A 17730-nucleotide genomic window follows, 5' to 3' on the forward strand; every position below is an offset into this window, starting at 1 on the left:
TCTGAAGAACCAGCTAGCAGTCACCACCTCTAATCTTTGGCCTGTACCAAAGCATGTGGACCCTGCTTGCAACACCACACATTCAGTGAAAAGCAGATGGAGAGGGCTTTTTGGTTTGGGGTTTGGTTCCCCCCCCCACTTGGTTTTGCCTGTCAGAAGCCCTTCTGTGCTGACATATAGGTGCTTCACTCAAGCATGAAACTTTATAAGCCTTCCCCTCCCTAATCTCAGCTAGCATGTCAGGAACATCACTTTCTACTAAAAAAGGGAACATCTGCTCAGTGCTGAACGTCAGAAAGATCTGATAAACATGCTGCTGGCTGCAGAGTCAGAGCAAGAGCAGTGGCTTTGAAATGTGCAATTTGCATGCTGCCAGCCAGACCAGGACATGCTGGGGCTGCCTTTCCCACCTCCTCAGCTGCAAACATATTGAAAATGCCGATCAGTGGTCAGACCCCTTCATAAAATGAAGGCATGTTTCTCTGTTACTCAGGCTTCCTGCTGTGGCAGTTGGCAATTGCTTGCCTTCGTCCCATCAAATGCAGTGGACCTCAGAAGCAGCAAAAGCCTACATAGAGTAAAAATAGGAAGGAAACAGTCTTGGGGGAAGATATGTACATAACTGAAAGAGTACCAGCCCTTTCCTAATTAAAAATAACAAGATTACAAGTTCAATTGAAGGCTGAATTCCTGTAACTGACCCTTTAAGGATGAGTTCACTATCACTAAACGTCTCACTGCACAAACCTTGAAAACTGATCTGTGTCAAGTGCTTAAGCAAAATAAATCTTCCCTCCTCAAAACACTTAAAGTTTCAGTCTTGTCTTGAAAAATGTAAAAAAAATTATACAAAAAAAGAAAGAAAAGAAAGGCAGAAACTACTGTACTCTTCCCCAGTCCCCACTCAGTTAACCAACTCTGTTGAGTCTCTGTTGTAGGATCAGCAAGGAAATAAATTCTGGATTATGTCCAGCTACATGTTTTCTCTTTCGACTTGTGAATTTTATTATCTGGTTTGTGCCCAAAATTGTTCAAGGCTCTGTGCCTAAAAGAGAGGAGGAAACACCAGGTTGTACCCAGTGCTGAGGAATGCTTATAGAAGTCCTTGCTCTGTCCTGAACTCAAGGACTGCATCGCCTTGGACAGGGGAACATTGTCCACACTCCCCTATTTAAAAGCCATAAAGCTAAATGCTGGCAAATGTTTTTCCAAGTTCATCAAGGTACCTCAGACAAGTTGGCTTGAATGGGCTGGTGCTGGAGATAGCTCAAGACACAGCTGAATCTCCAATGAGGGCTACAAGCATAACAGAGGAATGGTCCTAGAACTGCCATCCACAGGTCACTGATGGCTCAGCTGCTCATATGCGGTCTGTATACCAAATTCAGTTAAAAAGTCTGACGGATAAGGTGCATGGCTGTTCTTGAAAAATTCTGAGGGTTGACTACACACCTAGATATTGCAGCAGAAGACAAAAAAACTCCACACTTCTGAGTCATTATGAACAGAAATCAATCAGAACAGCCTTCAGTCAGCACCAACAATAAAAAAAAAAGTTTCACCAAGCAAGCAAAGATAAAATATTTGGAGAACTCTAGGCACATTTGGTGTTAAGCAAAGAGACAGAAATTAGCACAATGTCTAGCAGGCCATGGACTGCCCAAATACAGTGCATCCCACCTGCCATCAAGTTTTTCAAGAATGCAACTTGAAAAATTTTTACTTGAATACCTTTCCCCCTGCTTTTCATTTAAGCACAAAATGATCACCCAAAGTCGCTCTTTATTCCAGCTCAAAATTTCCCCTCTATTTCACTTAAAGTAATAGTACACCAAAAATCAAAAAATACAGGAAAAATTTGGGGAGCAAAGAAAATGTATGCAGACATATTCTAGAGTAATGTGAGCAGCTAACCTAATTTAGGCTTTTAAAAAGCATTTTTCTTCACTATTTCCATATATGCCAATTATTTCTCAAAAATCTCTCCCATGGTGAGATTTTTGTTTAAAATAATAAAAAAATCCTTTATCATGTTAGCTTTCAAGCTCCTTGGTAAAGATATACATTATACTATAAATCCCATATAGACTGATTATCTTAAGCTAAACAATAAACTTTATATGTTAATACAGATCCACAAGCATCTGCCCATGTTTTATAAACAGTGTCAAATGACACATTGCACAATAAGACAAAAAAAGAGTCTTCTAAAGTCCACATGCTAAGATCTTTAAAACATTATTTTAAATACTTATTACCAGATATTGGATTCCCTGCTGTGTGACAAGGTCAGCTGCAAAATTACTTTAATCCTCAAGGCAGGTAAGTAATTGCAAAATAAAAAAGCAAGGCCTACTGAAACTTGCACCTGGATTTTCTGTTTAAAACAGAAGCATCACCACAGCAGAGATACGAACTGTCTTTAAGTTGTCGTGGTAATAGGCATTACCCATGCAGTTTACCATTGCGAGCTAATTCCCATAACCATCGTTTTTAAGACATCTAAGCACAATCAGTGTTGGCTGACTGTAGCCATGATGGCTTATGTAGCTCAGCAAAACTATGAATATTCCTAGAGCCATCAACCAGTAAGGACTTGGCTCAGCATATTCAGAAGTACATAGAAAAACCAAACATAAATCCTCTCAGAGGATGTTCCTCACACAATTTTAGTAGTGAAAAATCAAGGAATTTAGATTTCGCACACACTATACAATTACAGTCTCCCCCCTTTATATCTACTCTCAATTTGTACTTGAGATTGAAAAAACCTCAGTCTATTAAAGTAGACCATCCTCTGAGGTGAAAAATCATAGGACAACCACTGGAACAAGTTAAACTCTGTCTGCAGAAATTGCAGCATTGCTTCCTGTCCAGGAGATGGGAGCCCTTATGCCAGGGAATGGCACAAGCAGATGAGTGGGGATGTGCAGCAGTTGGGCCACACACTGGGATGAAGCCCCAAGCCAAGGCAGTGCCTGGGCACTGTGACTTGGTGCCGGGATGTTATCTGAAGCTTGCTAGGCAGCACCAGCCCAGGTGCAGGGCAGGCCCCAGGCACCGGATGGCTGGCTGGCTGGTGACAAATGCTGTGACTGGCATCTAGGGCACGGCTATTCTGGGATGGCAGGTTTGACAAACCTATACATGATCAGCTAATTCTACAGGCCGAGGAATGAAAAACCACTGAAACTTAGTGCTGCAGGTTTACGAGACAAGATGAATCATTCAGCATCTTACCACAGCCAAAGCCAGGGTGTCTCATTCCCTCCACCACTCTTCTTCCCACCAACACTTCCCAGCTACCTTATGCCTATTTTGATGCTCGTCAGAACTGCCTTCCCCAGGAGCTGATTCAACTCACTAACATGACAGGAAACTAACCCAGTAATAAAGAGACTAAGCAGGTTTCTGTTGGTCTTTGGTGTACTGAATGGCAGGGAAGAAGCCTTGAGGAGCACCTAGGCTAGCTCCCACCAAGGGCAGTGGGGTAACCTGCACCCCTGTCCCCACTGTGGGCAGCAGGGAGCCATCAGACTTGATTGTGCTCATGAAACCACAGACTGAATGTGAAGAGACCTTCCTAGAAAGAGATACTGCTGATTTTAGGAAATGTGCTGACTGTGCAAATACATTTTCCCTCTAGTCCACGATCAGCAAAACAGTGACACAAACTACCACTTTCAAAAGCCCCTCATACGTTTTCACTTTGACTAAATCTTTCCATGGTGGAGAACACAAATAATCACAGCTTAGCAACTGCTCTGATTACCAAAAAGGCTTCATAAAAGACCTCCCTAAGTTCCATGTATATATGTGCATATGTAAATATACACACACACATTCTCCAGAACTATTTGACCTATATGTTGACAAAAAATTCAGTGGAAATGAGATCAATCACACTTAAGTCATATAAAGGTATTATACTTTTGAAGAGCACACAGAAGACTGTTGTTTTTGAACATAAAAGCTTTTCCTGAAGCAATTTCATTTACTTTCCTCAGCATTAATGAAGTCACCACTTACAATGACAGGACATTGCAGTCATGACACAAGGTCTCTTAAAATTACTTCCCTAACCAGCAATCCCATAAGCCTGCTATTAATACCTTAGATGGAAGGCAAGACTGGGGCTACCTCCTTTTTAAGTGGTAATCAAATGACATTTCAGCACACCCCCCTCCTTCCCATCTTCACTTTCTGTGTTAAGCTTCTGGAAACTGCATTTACAGCTACATTGCAAAGATCGTCTTAGATGTAGCAGTATTAGACCCAACATGGGAGAAGTCTAAAGTTTGAGTGGTTTTAATAATTTATTAAATTATTAAGTTTATTAAATGGATATACTGTAGCCTCAATTCATTTATATATTTGGGATCCCATGGCACAGTCCTTCAGATACCATGAAGTTACTTACTCTTGTTGAATTAACCTAATGCTTTTTATCCACAGAGAATCATTTTTCAAGGAGACTGAAGGAGTTGTCAAATGTTTTCACCAGAGCAGCTCTTGGTCCAAGTTAGACCTACCTCTAGCTTTCAGGGGAGGGTAAGAGGAGGGGGAAATGCTATTAAAAAAACCCCAACAAAAACACCTGAAAATGAGGATTGGGAAGTTTTATTTACTGTTTTGATTAAACAGATACTGAGTAAACAGTGTTTGGTTTACAGATTCTTATAATTATCCCAGGCTACTGTTATATCATCTTTTTATGGGACAAAATGTATGTTTAAAAGATGCTACAGATTTAAAAACTATTGCACATCTCTTATTTTGCTGGCAGTTTCTCTACACATTCACCTTGCAGCTCACCATACTATCTGAAGGCCTAAAATAACTATCACACCACACACAGCTTCACCTACATAACTAATGAAATGGGGTGATTTTCTAAAATATAACAGTATATCCAGGGATAAATTTACAAGGATATAGGAAGGGTCAATATTAAAAGTTAAAGTCTTCTGCCATGGCAGAAAAGGTTGCTTGTACACAAATGCCCTGCCATAGTAGAGTTTGGGATAAACGCTTTATGGATCAGTGTGAAATGCTGTCTCGCCCTGCACTCACTGAACTTTTTTTAATATAAAGAGGAGTGACCATTTGTCAGGTACTAACACAAAAAAACCCCAAAACAAACCCCTGAAAATTATGATCTGCAATGTTCAATCTTTTCCTTCAAAAACAGAAGGATTTTCATTCCAATTCAGGGTTCCCATCATGGGGAGACTCTGGGTGGCTATACAGCAATGCAGCACCTGTGTCCAGTATGTCCATGCACTGCAGCCATTTGTCCAGGACTTCCAAACACCTGGAAGCAATTCCAGATCAGTAACAGTACCTTTAACCAAGCTCCTAGATCCCAGAAAGTCTTGAACAAACAGCCAAACTCCTGTTATTCTGTCCAGAAGAAGCTTCCAGGCAAAAAGAGACAACATGGTGAAAAAGGAAAGAGTAGACTATTTTCTGATAGTTTTGGGTAGCCTGCTGCAGCTGGGAAACATCTAACTCAAGAGGCCAGCTACATTTACAGAGATTGAATCTTAAAACACAGGTAAAGGCCCAAGTGGTCAAAAGTAGCTCAAAGTCAGATTAAAACATGTTGTTTCTGGGAATTGCACGTATTTCAATGTCTGTAACCATTCTGCCTAGCTGGCTGTTTGGGTTATGCCAAAATTACCCCCTGCTACCAGGTACCTGTATTAAAGTCACTAGCCTCTCCACTACAGAGACACTATCAGTCATATCCACCATACACAGAGCTGGGAACCAGAAAGTCTGAAACATCAACACAGAATTTGAATGACAAAATTCAAATCCCTTTCCATTATTGGCTTTTATTGTGCAGGATGACTTGATAACAGTTTGTTGCCTCAAAGGAGAAGAAAACTGTCTATAGGAGGAAAAGCACCTCTGATTCAGACCAGCTCTGAAACCATCTAATCATAAACAGCTGTATCTATGGTCTTCAACCATAAAAGGGCTTTTTTTAAGAAGAAAAAAAAAAACAAAACACAACAACATCTTCTCATCAATAACATCCAGAGGTTTGTTTGCTGTCTAGATCAAGTGTATGTTTTTTTTATCATGTTCTGCTGCTGCTTCTATAAAACTATTAATATTCAGACAATTAGATAGATCTGCTCTTCAAACCAACTGCTTTTGGATTATAGCTATGAAAAGCAGAAACCATCTGGTTTTTCCTCCCAAAACTGGAAGAAATTGAACTCTGTCCTCTTGATAAGGCTGACTCAACAGGATGATTGGAATAAAAGTGCAGAGGTCAAGTGGCCTAAGAAATCCCTGTTTTGAACCTCCACACCAAAAGGCTGACCAGAAACAACAGAAACAATACCTGAACATTAACAAGATCAGTGCTTACACCACACTCCGAAAATACTCTGTTTAAAGTGTGATGTTACATATTAAACTCAGTGGTTAAGCAAATACTGAAGTGTGAAAAACATCCAGCCAGCCCTCCACTAGTCCACAGGCCATTCCACCACAGCTCAGTGTTGCCATCATCACAGGGAAGTTATCTCAAAGCAAGATGACCTAAACCAGAAATGCCAGATCCACCTATACGCCTAGACAAATATTTTTCAGAATATTTTCAAGGAGTTGAGGATCTGAGACTTTTGAAATGCTTGGACGCAGCAAAACAGACGTAGCTTTCCTAAATACATAACTATTATTTAAAGGGCAGCTTAGCACTCTAGATAAATGTTTTTCACTAATGTGACTCCATGGCTATATTTTCCCTTTTATAACCTGTTAACATTACTGCCACTGATTTATAGGGAAAAGAAATCTAGAGTTGAAAAAATTAGCTTGTCCTTAGGCAAATAACTTGGTGGCTTTTAATTGAGATTTCAAATTAACCCTATTTACCTAAGACAGCATGTTCTCTTTGAATGCTTTACTTGAAAAACACCACTTAACTATTATTTACATCTTCCTTTTTTTTTAAAAAAAAAAGCATATTGTTAAACACACTTAATGGAAGAGAAACTGACAGTGGGAGTATGTAATCATACAACACCTGGCCAGAGTGCCACTGTACAGTGTACATCGCATGCCCTGCCTATCTTCCACTCCCCTGAACATACTAGTCCAGCCATAAAACCCAATACCAGCCATAAATGGGAAATGACAGAGGCTCACAAACTCTACTGAAATTAAAATCTCAGAATTATTTAAAAAAAATTGGGACTGGAAAGATTATTTTGTACCAGTTGCCAGGAGAAACAGGGCATGAAGGCACATGCTCCCTCCTCTTCCAGGCACTGTACCCTACCAGCTCCTTTCCTCACAGGCTGAGGGACACCAAGGACTTCCCCAGCTGAAGACAACAAAAGGCATTTACAGGTGAGGGGCAAGCCCTTATGCTTCCTCCTTCCTGTTCCTCCCATGTATCAGTGATATCCATGAACTGTACAATATAGATTTTATAACAGAAATTATGCTTTATTTCCTCCATTTTTTCCCTTCACAGTCTTTGCCTTCTACTTTTTCTTTCCGCAGCTTCTCACTTCTCTTCTCAGTCAAACCCCATATTTAATTCCTTAAGCCTCTACAATAAATGTTAAATGAACAAGTTAAATTGGTTGGTACCATCATCTTGTACACCCTGCTGCATGTTCAAGAATGCCTTTGCCAGTCTTTGTTTCATACCTTTTTCCATGATGATCTCTTTGGGTCAGGCATCACTTGGGCCTTAGCAAAAGGATATCCATGGAGGTTGATTTATAAGCATCCAAGTTCCACTATTTCTATCTGCATAAACACTATGTGTCACTAGGTCATCACTACAGAAGTCCATGTTGCAGGAAGATAACAAGTATGACATGTTTTAACACAAGTATTATCTTGTTTGACCAGATGCAACCATGTGTCCAATCACAGTGTAACCCAGCTCCATGAACCCTGTATGGAGCCAATTATAGGGAAAAAAAGAGATGATATGCACCAAAAAATGCTTTTATAAAAACGGAAATGCCTGCCTTGAAAGACTGAAAGAGCTTTACCACCAAAAAGCTACCTAGTTCTTTAAGTGACAAATACATCTACGTTTTCAACAAATGTTGCTTTAATTAAATACTACCTATGTTTGTAGTTTGCTTTTCAATAGAAAGTGATTTTTCTTGGCAGGCATCCTGTAGCCATGCTGTAGCCTTCAACTCAAGAAACTTTTGTTTTTTAAGGGTTATCCCTTCAACCTAAAATTGAGTTTCAGGCTCCTCCTTATGCCTAGGCACAGTAGCATTCAGAGATAAATCTATAAGCAGTATTACAACATTAAAGAACAACATTTTGCTAACATCAAAAATTATTTGCAAGTTAAACTGCATTATACTTACCTGTTTTTTAATTAAAAGCTAATCTGGGGATTGTGTGAGAATTTCAATACTTCTTTCTCCCTTCTAAATGGTGAGATTCTGTGGGAGTTCTGTTTTTCTTTTTTAAACGAGAAGCCTTGGTTTTGGGTAGTTCACTCTTAAAACAAAGAGAGTCTAAAGGGCATTATCCACACAAACAGCTGAAGGTCACTACCCAACCGTGCTCATTATCTCATTATATGGCCTAATTCTGTAATGTGTTTTCTTCTGTGATGTGATAACTAGCTTTGTGATTCTTTGTTTTTAACAAGAACTTGGAGATACCAGAATCTTTTAAGGAAACAGTGAATCATTTTGGAAGGCTGTGTGCAATAAGAGTCAAAGTTATAACCCTTCCTAGATCTTTACAATTTCATGGCCTCCACCTCCCAAAGGAATCTGCTCTCTTGGTTCCCTGCTTTTAGGAAAACAGCTCCGAAAGAATACGAGTACCAATAAACTGGAATTTTCTGGTGAGGGACATCTCAATATACACATGCAAAAAATGAAAATTCATTCTAAATAAGCCACAAAATCCACAGAGAGACCATATGTTTTCCTTTCCATAGAGGATTCAAATCATGGTAATATACTTGCAGCTTAATCAAGTTAGGGCCAGCAAGTATGTATATTGTAACACAGCCAAATCCTGAAATCATTACCTTAAACCCAGCATACATGCTGAATGCTTTAGCAGCACATACCGCCTTCAACTCCCATTGAAATGTGTAGATTCTTGTGGGGATGCTGGGTTTTTTATTATCTCACAGGGTCAAGCTCTTAGTCCTTAATCAGGCAAGAATCCAGATGAGGTCCATGGGAGATTTGCCAGAGAAAGGACTAAATGGAGAGTGAGAAAGGATGACTCTAAACAACTTGGGAGCAGATCTTTATACAGAACAGAGAGCATGCATATTGTACGCCTGATTCATAGGGAGTAATTTAGCTCACGCAGATGGCAGCCACATGTAAAAAGATTTGGCCGTATATATCCTATACTTGCGCCTCTTCTTCATTGAAGGGAGAAAGGCTCATCACAGGACAGGCATGATTTCAATTATCCAAAATGTAGATTTTGACAGAATGAGTCCAGTAGTAAGATTTTCAAAACTGTTAAAGTAACCATAAAAGAATATAAATTCTATTGTAAAATAAAACACTAACTAGTACCCTTGAGTCTCTTCTCTGCCCTCCAGACCTCCACCAGAAATTAAACAAACCCCACACCAGAACAAAATAATTCTCAATGAACAAGTAAAACTGCTCACTTAAGAAATATCTCTCAAAAGGCTATCTGCAATATCAGCTACAGCTCTTAAATGAATTACTAACTAATGCCTCTCTTTCCATTTCCCTTGAGGTAAAGTTTTGTTTAAGGAGTTTCTTACTAAATGCTACCACTCACTCATCTTGTTTCTATCTAGGAAACAACTCACACCCTGGTCATTGCACTCCTTCTTGCCTTTCAAAATACAAAAAAATTTTCTCTTCCTTGACTTCCTTCTGATCATTCCTTCCCTTATTAAGCATGTGCCCTTTGTTTTATCCTACCAGATTTCTCCCCATATAGTTCTGACAAGAGCATTTGAAGAAATTCAGAGATGTGGTTCCACAAGAGTTAACCGAGTCCACATTTTGTTAATGTACTGACCATCTGCTTGTTAGCTGTAACCAAAAAGAGCATGCACATTGGCAGTTAACTGTTAAATGCATTTTCAAAACTATTAATAAGTTGAAAACAATTCAAGCCCAGGACATGAGTACAGCATATACTCCCAAGCGAGCATCAGATATAAAAGGAGAACTGAGATGGCCTCCATACGAAATCACAATGGCTCTTCTCCTCAAATAATCTTTTATTGACTTTTGCTTTTTTTTTTTTTTTGTAAAGGGAAGTTGGGGAAAGGAGTTTTAACTCAGGAAATAAGTCATTTGTGCCCAATGCTAACACAGCCTTTATAAGGCTTGTGTCTTAGTATCACTGCTGCCCAGAAAAAAAGTCTCAGGGAACCTCAAAGCCAATTCAGGTTTCACAAAAACATAAAATGTTCACACGCACATCTGAAGTACATCCCTTGCAGAGACCCCACAGGTGCCTAAATCCTGTATGGCAAGGGTTCAACTCCCATTTAAGGGCTTGCCTGAAGACAGCAGGAGCCCCCTTGACACTACAGACAGCAGGGACTCACAAAGGGAACCCAACTGCCAGCGATGGAGTAGAAGTCATTCTCTTTTCCAGTCCACAAAAATTCTAGATGCTCCTTCTTGAACAATCAAACAAACAAGTCTTCAGGAAAAAAAAAAAAATGCAGGTAGATTCTGTAAAAACTAACCGCAAAAATATTAACTAGATCTAAAAGCCTGAGGATGTTCATGCTGCAAGATCACAGAAGCTTTCTTGCCATGTGACTTAACTGGAAGCAGATACCTCGGTGAGCAGGGTGGCTTTTCCCTTCCAACAAAAAGACAAACCAACAGCCCAGCCCTACGTATGGGGTGAGCCATGAGAAACCTTACAGTGAGACACCTTACAGTGAGACTTTCTGAGTGACTTGGCAACACTTAGAACAGCATTACTGATTGTACTTGAAAACAAAGTTAAGGATAGTGTTATTTAGAAAAGAGTCACCATATCCTGCAACTTACTAGATGTAAAATAACTTTGCAGTAGAGTCAGCAGTCTGTGGGGCCTCATACATGTTTTGCAAGCTTTAAAACAGTCCTCCAGAAAGGGCATTAAATAAAATGAGTAATATATCTTCCTGCTAAACATTAGAGGTACACGTAAAAGCTATCACTGAGTCAGCACTTGGTGGTGGCAGTTTGTACAGTAAAATCTGGTTTGCTGGAATTTATAAGTCTGAAGGTGGCCACTGCTATGCATCTCACATACCTAGATTTTTTTAAATTATTACTATTATTTCTGTAGAAGAAAATAGCATTCAAATGACCCATTTCAACATATCCATAATTAGGGGGTAACATCAGGTTTTGATCTGGTGCAAAAAACAAGAGTTAGGTGTCTTTCCCAGCTGACAAAAGTTGCATATTAAATAAATAGCGTTTTAATAAAAAACAAGCAAAGAACCTAATACAGGGCCCAGTTAAGTCACCATAAGGTTTTTTTGCATATTGTTTGGTAGGGTTTAGATATGCTCAGATGTTTCAGGCTTTCACTTGCTAGCACTGTAGCATAACACACTGGCCGTGAAGGGTTCCAGCTCAGAGTCCTGACAAGGACCGCTGCTTCTCATTTATTTAATAATTTTAATAGGAACATAATGCAAGTTTCAACATTGCATTGTACAATGGTGCATTTCCTTTCCATAATGTATTGTATATCACTGTTGGAAACTCTAAGTTGGCAAATCCTTCTTATGGGTACAGTTACATCAGTTACATGAACAAAGCATTTCTATCAGCTTATAGCGTACTTTTGGGTAAGGAGGTGTAGCTATGCCATTAAATCAAATCGTTTTGTTGCCATATGCTCCAATTCTGACAGTATATGTTTTACTTGGTGGTTGATGTCTAACTGCCACCAGGTGAATCACAGATCAAGTTACTCAAAATACTTGAACAATACTTTGATACTCTACTTCTGTAAGAGGAAATTCAGTTTTGATCCAGTACAAACATGAGCTGCTGCAAAATACGGAGGCTCCACTACCCCTGCCACCCACCTTCAAGGGTCGCTGTGTTTGCTCTAGCAATCATGAAGGTGCATGGAAAACCAACCACTCTTCTAGGACTTCAAAAACTCTCACGTAAGCACACAGGAGCCAGGCTGAAACTTGTTCTTCCTATCAGTGGACCAGTGGTTAAACTTCCATTCCCCTCAATGAAGTTAACACCCATTATTTTACTAATGTCTCATGAGATTCATGATAATTTACTGGCCGTACAATGCAGAGACAGTCTTAACATTACACTGCAAGAGAAGTTACTTGGTTAAGTGTAAGCCTGACTGTATCCCTGCTTTAAAAAAACCACCACCTACTGATTAACTGAAGAGTGGTACCAATATTTTTTAATGGAACACAAACAACTGAATAAACAGACACCCACCCACTGCACCTCTCCCCGCAAGGTCAACACAGACCTGACTTATAATAAAGAAAGAAACAAGGCTGAGCAGTTCAGCAGTCCCACTACTCTCAGCCCTACTACCAGTGCCACAAGCCTGGCTGGAAAGGAAGAACAAAGTTCTTGTTGAGCACAAAAGCCCTTTTCTCTGGATAACAAGGCTAGAGTATCAAATCAAATATATTCAGAAATAAAGCACAGAAGCGTACTCTCATTCACCAATTCTTTAACTGCCATTAACAGTTTAGTTCACCACCTAGGACAGTTGACTGCAGTTTTCATTCACCATAAATGCAAAGAGAGAGCCCATATATAACCCACAATACCTTGTAAAGCCATTGTATGAAAAAAAAAGTTTATATTAAAAACTTCCAATGTGACTGCACTGTTGTATTTAAACGTTCTTTGAGATTATCCAGGAGATTACAAGGATGGTTGTTTAAAAAGTCTGTGCCAGCTGCTCTACGCATATATTAAGAGCATTACAAAGGCATCAAATGCTTATTAGTGATGAGATCACCCTAACTAAGAAAACATACTAACACACGTCTTGGATACAGACAGTTACAATTAGACACAGGAGGAAGAATGTACCCCCAAGGAAAGAGGGGAGCAGAGAGCATCACATTCATTGCAGGATCCCACTAGAAGTGTGTAATAGCGTGAGTCCCTCCATGGGCACTACAGCCCTTGCACAGCAGGTTCCCACTAAATCTCTCTCTAACTGTACAAGTCATTGCCTATTTATCAAAATAGTGTGGAGGACCTAACAAGAAGTAGATAGGAAGAAAAAGCAAACCCACACATGTATCACAAATGGAGGAGGAATATCAAGACTTCAGACCAGGACAACTGTATTGTTACCACTTCAGGACATGAACCCTAGGATTAATTCCATTAAGGAAGAAGGATTTGTGCTACACTGCTCTAAACTTTCTGCCATAAAATTGTCCTAGAGATGTAATGTTATATGACCATATCAGGATCAGACACCTACTGACTGGTTTAGAATGGGATTAAAGGGCAGAAAATGTAGCAACTCTGCAAAATGTTACGGTCTAGACAAGAACCCTTTCCAGTTGCAGGGACTTGTAGCTTGCAAAGCAGCAAACTGAATCCCCAGAGAAGCATTCCAGCAAGGGACCCCACCAGGGAGCACTGGGACACCAGCATACAAGCTTGTACTGAGGAGCACTCTAGAAAAATCACAACACTCCTACTGGACTTGCTCCTTTCAAAAATGTAATGAAAGCAACTGGAACAAGGAGAAAACACAGGTATCAGAACTGAATCAACTTAATTAGTTCAGTCAACTAGAACAAAAAATCTTTATTGCTCTAATTAAATTAATCCAGTCCACTAGGCCAAAAAAGCATTGATTCATTGCTCAGAAATCCTCCCTAATAAATCCTGATTTCACTCTACTTTTTCTTTGAGCAATCTTGTCAAATCATAGACACATACATGAATGCTTGACCTATAAAACCATCTTAAGTGCATTATTATTTCTCTGGAGAAAGAGGGAAGCTACATTCTAGGACTCCTAGAGGCAGGGATAAAAAAAAAAAAAAAAAAAAAAAGAGAGTTCTTTGTTAGCAACCTTTACTTGAAATGTGTTAGACTTTTTTTTTGTTGAATACTTTTGTGTAGTGCTCGTGTGATGTTGAAACAAACAGAAGAATTAGCTGGTTAGGTTTTCTCCACATACAGGAAGATTTTAACAACACCATAAAGCAGCTCAATACTCAGAACTGCTTCATTAGAATTCTTTTCTCCTGAATCATATCAATAAAGTTGAAGTTCAGTCTGGTATTCATAAGAGCTGACTTACTCACACGCTTCTCACTGCAAATGTACTTTTGAGATCCAGTAAACGTAAGAGAGACCTGGAATTAAGCAACTTCATTTTTTAAAATTCTTTTATTCAAAATCAACCATCGCAGAGAATCTTAAACATTGTTTTACTTTGGGCATGAAATTGTTTAAAAAAACCTAACTTTGCTAATTTCAAAAAATAGAGATTTCAACAGAATTCACAAGCAACAGAACAGGGTCTTTTCCAAGATTGCTTTTATTTTTCTGCTACTGGCATAAAGCATTCCTTATTCTGTGCACTTCAGTTATATGATTATTTTTTTTTCTTATTATAGAAGCTATTACTAAAGTCAGCTTGTGTTTTAACAAGAGACACTGGAGAAGCATTTGCCTAGGTGTTACAGTTTAGGCAATTGTAATCTTTTAAAAAAAACTCAGAGCCCTTCCTATGATGCATATTTTAGCTCTCTCACTTCCATCTGTGATGATACATGTTATCACAGAGATCAAACATTAGCACTGGGAGAATGAAAGCGAATACAACTAACAATATGGCCACAAGCACTATTTCAGCAAGAAAAACAACTACTACTGGCCTAGTTCCAAAAAGCAACTGAGGCAAGTAATATCCAAGGTAATCTCTGAACAGTTTTCTTGCCAATTTTCCCAAACACCCATTACTTTTTCAGCTTGAAGGTGAAAATATCCCATAGAACAATTAATTACTCCTTTGAATTCATTAGTGCTATAAAAGGAAATTTTGCCAGACCGATCTAACATTTCAAAGCAGAAAATGCAGAAAGCTGGCAACTCCTACAAATTACATAGTTTAACAAATCATCTCCAAAGATGAAGTCTGCCCTAATGCAAGAAACGAGCCACACATTAAACTTGCAACATGTTGCTCAAACTATGCATGAGATGTAATGTAGTCCTACCTGCTGTTGTAAGCTTTCTTCTAATGATGCAAGAAAAGAGTCACATTTCACCTGAAAATCCTTTTGCCTACAGTAAAGGAAGTGTCTCACTCCCTTGCTTCGAGTATGACTGATTCTACTTCCTGTAAAAATGGTGTGGTTTGTTTTTTTTTTAAATCAGGGTTGGCATGGCAGGAGAAGAAAGAGAAAAGAGAAGCAGCTCCACCAGTTAAGACACTCCTCAGGACATCATAACTAATTTATGACTTGCCAAAACTTCAACCATCTTGTTCCTTATCCGAGACCACAAGGAACTTGTGCAGTTCAGCATCCATTAGTCTAAACACAAACAAGGAAGGCAAAAAGTCTGACAGACCTTTAAATAAAACCTTTTGCTATTTTTATGCCTCCAAAAAAGAAGGGGCAGGGGGAAGGGGGGGGTGGGGGGGGAGACAGGCATAAGGTTTTGAAGAATTCACGAGATAACAGCAGTTAGCACTGATGTGATCCGAGTACTTTAAAGCTATTGCGTTAGCCCTTCAAACAGTCCTGGATGGAAGACTATGGGGCAGAACGCATCTATTTTACATATCAAGAGACCAAGATTGAGAGATGAAATAACTCGTGGCAAGATCACAGAGAAAGTCACTAATCCAGATACAAGCCTTTCATCTTTCAGTCAAAAGCCGAGGCTCATAACTTTGTCCTATGCATTTAATACACCTATGGCCACTGGGCCACAGGGACTCTGCAAGAAGAATTGGTCCAGCTGGCAGTCCAGCCATCGCTGCACTCTGTTCCAGGAGTCCCTGCTCCTGGAGGAGCTGGCTGAGGACAGGCCACGGCTGGGAAGAATCGATTTGACAGCCCGTAACTCACTCCACCCTCTCCCAAGGGTTCTTCAGACACAGGCATTTACATTTAGTCACCACACAGGATGAACATCCGCATGTCAAGTCACACAGGGCAGCTGTGCATTGGCTGTATGAAAAGTGCACGTCAGTCAACAGGCAGGAGAAGACTCCACCACGGTCCTCAGACACAGCAGAGCGGGCAGTACACCTGCCCAGCAGTGCCCTGAGCCACATGGAGGTTTTATGCCTTAGAGCAATTGTTTCCCCAAGAGTAACCTGGACTCATCCATTTGGACTAAACACAGAAACCGCACACACAAATATATACAATCTGTGGCCATTGATATAAAAGTTTCTCATCTTCTACAGATTTCCTTAAAGCAATTCCAAATGTGCAAATGGAACTACTTTAAACTACTTAAGCAATAGCTACATTTTCAAATAACCTTTTCACCTTTACTCACTTTCATACCATTGCTGAAGCCTAGAGAACCGCTATGACATTGTAATGCTAAATGGCCATTTACGCTCACTGATTATTACATATTATTGAAAGGCACACAGTCTTGTGAAGGAAAAAGGTGTCAGCTTGACTTAGCTTGAATCAAAATAGCTTGAGGAGAACCTCTAGTAGGACGTATGTTTTACTGCTCCATTTAAATGGAAATTAATAATATAAAGAAAAATTCTATTTACTCAAAGAAAAATTGCATCAACCATCCTTTCCAGACACAAAGCAAATTTGGTGATCTAGGAAGTGAAGAAAAAGAAAAGAGGACAAGAAGATAGCCACAAAATCAACTCTTCACCCCCTCTTGGCTCCAAGTGTTAAGTAAATGCATTAAAAATTTAAAAACAAAACAACACCAACAAAAAAACCCAACACCAAAACACCAAACCTGTTCTAGAGGAAAGTAAACTTTTTGCTCAGGAGATAAACCAGCAACGAACCTTACAAATGTTTCCATCGTCTAGCCCTGAATTCCTTTATTTGTTACTTCTTCTATGCACTGCTTCCAATAATGAGTGTAATAACATTTTCAGTTTAGTTCTTTCCATCCCTGACATGTAAAATCCCTTTTTTATTAACTGCCTATTAGTAAGTCTCACAGTGAAGTAGTTGCCAAGTAAGGGAACAATACCATCCATCTTTTATAAAGTATACTTAAAAATATGAAGAAAAGCACACTGTGCTTGAAGCAGCTGCGCTTTATGAAATTATTAAAAACCTTTGCTTTTGTCACCTGGGGTCAAAATTTATCCTTGGTGAAATTCCATTGACTTAAAACAAGTTTACACTAAAGAGGAATCCAACTCAATGCCTTCAGGTAATGAAACATGGCACAGAGTCTTTGTGCTAAATATGTTTTTTTTCCCTCCAAATTCATCTCTCCTATGACTTACTGCCTGAGGGACTTCAGTTCCTTTTATTGTCATTACCTACAGAGGATGAAATTATTTCTGTTCTTTGAAGACACATATATCTGGTCCCTATATTCTCTCTACACTGTAACGTAACCAGTAGTAAAACAGCAATGTTGATTCATGCAAATATATTTCAGTGGAAAAATGGAAAAAGCTTGTAAAAGAAAAAAACTTGCAGAAACTCATTACATTTTTCATGTGAAAATAACAACTGTTTTTCTAAATAGCAGATGCTCCATTTCTTGTTGAGAC

General features: G+C 39.3%; 1 protein-coding gene across 4 annotated transcripts in view; it reads right to left on the reverse strand.

Annotated features, from left to right (window-relative positions):
* TGFBR3 (transforming growth factor beta receptor 3) overlaps window positions 1–17730 on the reverse strand; it is a 130263-nt gene that overhangs the window by 84901 nt on the left and 27632 nt on the right. The window lies entirely within an intron of this gene.

The sequence above is a fragment of the Strix aluco genome, chromosome 8 (assembly GCF_031877795.1).
Source record: "Strix aluco isolate bStrAlu1 chromosome 8, bStrAlu1.hap1, whole genome shotgun sequence".
Lineage (NCBI taxonomy): Eukaryota > Metazoa > Chordata > Aves > Strigiformes > Strigidae > Strix > Strix aluco.